This window comes from Panthera pardus, unplaced genomic scaffold, assembly GCF_024362965.1.
Source record: "Panthera pardus isolate Hobbes unplaced genomic scaffold, ASM2436296v1 HiC_scaffold_12, whole genome shotgun sequence".
Taxonomy (NCBI): domain Eukaryota; kingdom Metazoa; phylum Chordata; class Mammalia; order Carnivora; family Felidae; genus Panthera; species Panthera pardus.
In genome coordinates, this window is record NW_026526677.1 from 97727057 (window position 1) to 97734253 (window position 7197).

Here is a 7197-nt window from a genome sequence, read left to right on the forward strand (position 1 = left end):
CAGGCTCCTCTCCCCCTCCCCCCCCCCACCGCCCTCCCTGGCATCAGATTTTACCGCCCAGTGCGCTGGGCTGGGCCTATCCTTGCTCCTCTCTGACTCCCTGAGAGGGCAATGGGAACATGGGAGGTGGGGGAAGGGGGCTTCTCCTCCTTTTCAGCCTCCAGACTCTCCCCAGGGGCTGGCAAGGTGGGATCTCACCAAAGCAAGCTGGGAAAAGCCCCAGAGCGGCGGGTCACCCTGGCCAGAGAGTGTGGTTTCCCTGCAGGACGCTCTCTCCCTCTGAACTCCCAGCAGCTTCAACTTGGGGCTGCATCACTCTCCCAAGATGGCTGCCTCCCTGGGAATCCAGTTGCTATGGCAACAAGAAGGCGCCCCCCCCCCCCCCCCCAGAGGCAAGGGGTAGGGAGCCGGAGAGTTCAGAGGGACACGAAATTTGACCACGGTGGCTGTGTTGTGCCCTCCTTCCCCCATCTCAAGGGACGTGGCCCTTCTGGAGCACAGGTGGGCAGGTGTCCCACGGCAGGCTTTGTGGCAGAAATGGCAAGGGAGCCACAGGGACGGTGCCACTGCCAGGGCAGCCTGTCATTCTGGGGGATTTGGGCGACCCGTGGGCCGTGGAGCACAGAAATAGAAGAATTATCCTCTAAGTCCGAACCCGCGATACATCTGTCTGGCAGAGCTTCCCTGTGACAGGGCTGCCAAGACCACTTTATGGGAAAGGCTTTACCCTAGAAGCTGTCAACCTCAAAGTTAGGAGCGTGCCCCAACTCCTGCCACTTCCCTAACAGCCCCTTTGGAGATGGCACTCATGAGTGGCCTACACCCTCCCTTAACCTATTTATGTTTTCAGACTGTGACATCTCTTCGGGGAATGAGCTCCCTGAATTTATGGCCAGCTGCTCAGAGGAGCGTTCCCCTTGATCTGCTCCGTACCCATCTGATGTGCGCGTTAAAGGAATCCCCTCGTGTTCGGTGCTTTGGGATTTGGTGAACGACTCTTCATCCTGCCCTTCCAACCCTCACGGCAGCATACACTTTAATTTCAAAGGTGAGTATTTCACCATGCCCCATGTGCTCCAGGTGACTTTACGATAGTACCTCATTTATTCCTGACGACCCCGGGAGGTGGCAATTCTAATCTGCATTTCAAAGGTGAGCCAACCGACCTGCGGAGGAGAGTTGACTTGTCCACCAGCTGGCACGAGGCAGAGGTGGGATTCCAGTAGGTCTGGCAATATGGTCGGTACTTGTCCCAGGAGGACCCAGCTACTCTCAGGAACCTGTTTGTCCTGGAAGGGCAAGAATTAAAATAAGAGACTTAATTGCCCCGGTTGAAAATAAGGAGAAGACTTCTTCTTCCTCTCCCTTTTCTTTCGGAGTTCTTTCCTGTGTCCTTTTCAAATGTTTGGAAATCTTTACAACGGCTAGATGAGTCTCCTGCTGGTCCCAGAGCTCAGACATTTCCTCAAAGACCCGAGAGCCATCTTTTTGGAATGCAAACATCAAGAGAGAGAGGGCACATCACTCTCAGTTCCCGTGGGAAGGTAGGAGCCTAACTTCGGTGGGTGCCTTGCTCCCGTTTGCAAAACTACCTCCCGTTGCAAATTCTGCGTTTGTTTTTCCTCTGGATAAAGCCAATAAACTAACACAGATGGTCGCCCAGTTACCAGGTAAAAGCAGGATGTGTGACAAATGGCGCTATCAACACCTCTTATATGAGGATGAGTTCTCGTCGATCATGGTGTATAAACAAGGGGTATGTATGTAGATAATGGGTTGTGGCCACTTGGCTACCGAAGGGGACCAGAATAAGCCACCCCAAAGTATGCCCCTTTGGCAAGTGGATTGTTTTGAGCGGAAGGCCACAGAGGAACAGCAGATGCGGGGAAAACCTCTAAAATCAGAGCATAAATGGCTCTTTTGTCAAGAAAATTTACATTGATAAAGGAACATTCTGTCTTTGAATTCTTGTACGTGATAAGCGGTGATGCCCATCGCCTTCTGGTTTAATGCATATTCGATAAGAACACTGTTCCCTCTACCTTGGTGGAGGTTTTCTGGGTTGGGAGATTTTTTTTTTTTTTATTTCACTTCCCCTACAGTCCCTTTGCCTTTCCAGTCATAGATTCCCTGTACTTTGAAGGTGTGCCTCTCACCCCTAAGACTGGATGCTCATGGATGTTCAGGTTCCCGGTCTCAGGGGGCGTGGTCTATTCTGAATTAAGCTTTGCTGGTGTGTGAACAGGTATCTGACCCCAGCGAAGGATGATCCCTCCCTGCCTTCTTAGGTAACTGTTAGGCCATCCCACATTTGGGGGGAGGTTTTAGCAACTACTGCTTTAGCCCGCAGAGCTGCCCCCCCCCAACTGACATCACCCCTGTCTTCAAAAACCTTTGAGGTCTAAGAGGTGAAGTCACAACTTAGTCATGTACCACTCCCCCCACCAGCATAACTTCTGCCCTTCTTCCAATTTATCTCCCTATTCCTTTCTGTCCCCTGCCCCGCAGATAATCCACTCAGCCTTGTATTATTTTCAAGTGCCTTCACTCACTTCATTCCTTCTGGCTGGGAATGTATCCTCTTCGGGTCTCCACCCAGGCAAGGTCTAGGTTTTCTTCAAGAACCGGCCCACGTGCTCCTCCCCCTGCAAATATCAAAACAAGACCCCCGCCAGCACCTTCAGGCTGCACCACGCTACGCACAGACCGCATCTCCAAGTTTTTGTCTGGTCGGTGTCCCCGGCTAGGTCTGTGACATGTCCTCTGCAACACACAGTTGTTTGAGGACGCGACCCATCTCCCTTTTGCATCACATCATCCAACTGCACCGAGCCCAGGGCCTTACCTGCCTACCCGACTCGGTGCTCAGGCAGGGCCAGCCTTGGTGACGAAGGTGGGTCCTACGTCTCAGGTGACACGTAGGCTGGTATAGGGTTTCCCAAAGGGGAGGAACTGAGAGTCTTTATGTTTGTTCCTCCTCCGCAGTTAAGGGTCACAGACTCTTTCTCAGCTAATCAGCAGGTGGAAATGTAACCATCCCGACTGGGCCACCCAGCACAAGGCCTTCCTGCTCCCCTTCTCTCTCCAGAGTAATAAACAGAGTCGTTACCAGGTGCCTCTTGCAGCCTTCTGTGCTGGCAGGTTATTTATATGCAAATTTGCCTGTCTGTGGTGGTGGAGGCTCATAAACATGATAACAGAAGCTTCTGGAGGGGCTGGGACGTGATGGAGGGTGGGGAGAGGCCCTCTAGCTTCTGCGAGGAGAGTTAATATGGGATTAGCCACAACCAATTAGATGGTATCGAACCCAAAGGGACCCAGCAGCTTAGCTAAACTGAAGATCCGGCTGAGGGAGGGGGCTGTGGCTGTCGGGAGGGCCTCAGGCACTGGCGGAGCCATCCCCCAGGAAGCCAGGCTTCGGGGCAGAGTCCCTGACCCAGGCCCCTTGGAAAGGGGCCCTGGGAGGGAGGAAGGGCACGACCCTGACCTTCACAGCAATCCTGGCATCCGTGGATGCCAGCAGGAAGCATCCCCTGCTCTGGAGGTGCAAAGGTATGACAGCCCATGCTTTCGTGCCCTGGTCCCTTCACCCCTGCTCACCTTCACCTCTGCCTGATAGACGGGGACCCATCCTCTGGAACTCCCCTGGGATGCCCTCCCCGCCCCAACAAAGCCTTGCTTAGCCTGCCCTGCTCTGAGGTCCTGTAGGACATGGCACACGTCCCCATCTGCCACTCACCACACTTTGTCTCCGGGTCTGTCCCCCATCTGGACCACAGCGTCTGAAGGCTGCACATGGCATCATCCACCTTTGGCTCTCCGGTCCACAGTACGGTGTTTGGCACAAAATAGATGCTCAGTGAACGTCTTGGGGGAAAACTGGGAAGGGAAATACAAAGAAAGCCAAAGACATTTGGACTTAAATGCTAACATTACTTGACTACGCCCCCCCCCCCCCAAAGTATGTCTCCTTAGCGCATGGGTTATTTAGAGCTAAAGGCCATGGAGAGCCAGCAGGTATAGGGAAAGCTCTATAACAGGGAACGAGCTTTCCTTTTGTAGAGGGAATTGACATCAATCAAGGAAATTTCCATTTGGAAAAGTGTCTCTCCTGTACCTGGAAGAGGAGACTCTTCACAACTTTAAAAAAAATTTTTTTGGGGGGCGCCTGGGTGGCGCAGTCGGTTAAGCGTCTGACTTCAGCCAGGTCACGATCTCGCGGTCCGTGAGTTCGAGCCCCGCGTCAGGCTCTGGGCTGATGGCTCGGAGCCTGGGGCCTGCTTCCGATTCTGTGTCTCCCTCTCTCTCTGCCCCTCCCCCGTTCATGCTCTGTCTCTCTCTGTCCCAAAAATAAATAAAAAACGTTGAAAAAAAAAATTAAAAAAAAAAATTTTTTTAATGTTTTATTTATTTTTGAGAGAGAGAGAGAGAGAGAGAGACAGAGTACGAGCGGGGGAGGGGTAGAGAGAGAGGGAAACACAGAATCCACGAAGCCGGCTCCAGGCTCCGAGCTGTCAGCACAGAGCCCGACGCGGGACTCGAACCCGTGAACCACCCGTGAACCACAGGATCATGACCTGAGCCGAAGTCGGACGCTTAACCCACTGAGCCACCCAGGTGCCCCAGACTTTTCGCAACTCTTATTAGTGGAACAGGTCCCGACTTATATCTGCATACCCAGCCCTACTAAACAACTCCTATACCCCCCATTTTTTCCGGTTACCTCCCCACAACTTGCCACCCCGGCCCCAAAGCCCCCTTTTCCTTTATGTAGTCTAAGACAGAACAGGAGTTCAAGTCTATCCGCCCCTTGGGGGATTACTCACTATTGGGAGCTCCCATGTATACGTGGGATGAAGCACACATTAATACATTTCTGTTTTCTCTTGTTAACCTGTCTGTGGTCAGTCTAATTACAGGGCCACAGCTGGAGAACCCCAGGTGGACAGAGGAAAATATTTTTTCCCTCCCTACATGCTGCTTTTGTGATCTTGGGCAAGTGATCGTACTCTTTGGTCTCAGTTTCCTCATCTGTAAAATGGGGGTAACAGCCCCTCAAATGACTCTCCTATGTGTAGAGCCTGACCCTTAGTTTGCTCAGTAAAGTTAGTTATGTTTCCCTTGCCATTAACGGCTTCCCTTCCCACCCTCCAGGGCATCAGGTCACTGGTCACACATTCTCTTTTCTCTCAAGGGGAGTCCGGTCCCTGGGGAAGGCAATCAGGAAAGATGAATTCAGCAATCAGGAAAGCAAAGACTTGCGGATAATAGAGTAGGAAGAGAGAGGAGAATTGGTTGGAGACAGAGAATGGAAAATGAGCCACAGCTTCTGAAAGGGCCTTTTTATTGTGAGGGTGTCCCTGAGAGTAGCAGGAAGCTCGTGTGCAGCCACAGAGAAAAGGCTAGGAGTGCGGAGTGAGGAGTGGAAACCTTGGTCTGCTTTCTGGGCCGGTCAGCAAGCGGGCACCCTGTCCCTTGGACCCCTGCCCGGGGCCAGGCGGCGTCCTCCACCCAGGCCAGGGCCTGGACGTGAGGCGGGGAAAACGGCTGCTGCTCTCGATTTTCGCGCAACCCAGGGGCTGAAACACGACTTGACGACCTCCATTTGGACCTCGGTCTGTGCTTTCTAACCGATTGAGTTCTTCTTTCCCGTTTCTCTCTTACCTCAGGCAAAAGACCCTGAGGGTGAAGCTGAAACTACCCCCTCAAGCAATAATGACTACCCCATGGCAGCAAGACCCCAAGGCAATGATCCACCTGACCTTTATTGCCCACCTACGGAACCCACAGACCTTTGCCCCGTACTTGCCTTATATAAACCTGGAGGTCTTTTCAGCACTTTGGAGACAGTCTTTGAGACGTTGGTCCTCTGTCTTGCTGATGTCAGCCCCACTGAGAGCGGCTGCACCTGCTCAACTTGGGACCCCTGGACCCAGGCACTCTAGCACCCCTGCGCCCCGGCTACAGGGTCTGATGCTGGGCCCCAAAACCCCATCTCTAAGGAATCCCTCCTTGAAGACCTCCAGGGGTTCTGGCCACTTCCCCAGCTGCTCTGTGTGCCTGTCACTGTGCTGTGACAAGGCATTATGCTCCGTTTGGCCGCTCAAGGGTGTCCTTCGGCCTCACGGAATGTGCAGGCCAGTAGGAGCCGTGCGTCTCGCTGAGTCCAAAGCACTTAAAAAAATTTTTTTAAAAATTAAATTAATTAATCAATTAAATACAATTTAATTTAATTAATTTAATTAAAATTAATTAAAAAAATTGTTTTAACGTTTATTTATTTTTGAGAAAGAGAGAAAGAGCATGAATGGGGGAGGGACAGAGAGAGAGGGAGACACAGAATCCGAAACAGGCTCCAGGCTCTGAGCTGTTGGCACAGAGCCCGACGCGGGGCTCGAACTCACGAACCGCGAGATCATGGCCTGAGCCGAAGACAGACACTTCAGCAACTGAGCCACCCAGGCGCCCCCCACAAAGCACTGATTTTACGAATGAGGGAGATGAAGCTTGACAGCCCTTGGGATGGGCTTCATCTCACACCGTGGTTTGTGGTGGGCCTGGATCCCGAGTCCCAGGTCGGAGCTCGCTCTGGGTATATCCCGTCAGTACAAAGGGGTCGGCCACCTTCGGTACCAGCCCCAAGGATCTTCCTGAGCGTCAGCGCCTGGGCCGAGGAGACTGACAGGCTCCTTGGCAGCAGAGTAGCCATGAGATTTCCTCCCTCCCCTGGGTTCACAGCTATTCTCAGACTGTCTGGAAGTCCCCACTCATGCCCAAACCTCTCTGGGTCTAGTGCCTCACTTCTCAGCACAGATACTCCCTGGCTGGACCCAGACCTTCTAAAGCAAAGAGGCGGTCCAGCCTGGCAACTTCTTCCTTTGCCTTAAGATACACAAAAACATTGTCGGTTCCCCCTTTGGGTAAGGAAAGCCCAGGCCTCACAGATACAGTGGCTTGGCTCCCCTCCTGGTGAGGGAGTGAGGAGGAAGAGGGGTGGAAATACCTTTCATTCTTTACCAAGGAGCCTGCAATGGAGAAAGCAAGACACAGCTAGTCTTTCAATAGGCTATTCTGCCACCTAACATTCTTAAGCCACCCCGCCACATTTCTAGACGAATCTGATCATGTCTCCTCTCTGCTTAAAATTGTTCAATGGCTCCCCAGTGCCCTCTGGATAAAACCCAAGCTCCCACCACA

General features: G+C 52.6%; 1 long non-coding RNA gene across 1 annotated transcript; it reads left to right on the top strand.

Annotated features, from left to right (window-relative positions):
• The first annotated feature begins 393 nt into the window (after nt 1–393).
• LOC109278511 (uncharacterized) lies at nt 394–6166 on the top strand. The gene is made up of 3 exons (XR_002085698.2): nt 394–501; nt 851–1048; nt 5670–6166. It is a non-coding gene; the product is annotated as an uncharacterized LOC109278511 (long non-coding RNA).
• Nucleotides 6167–7197: the final 1031 nt, after the last annotated feature.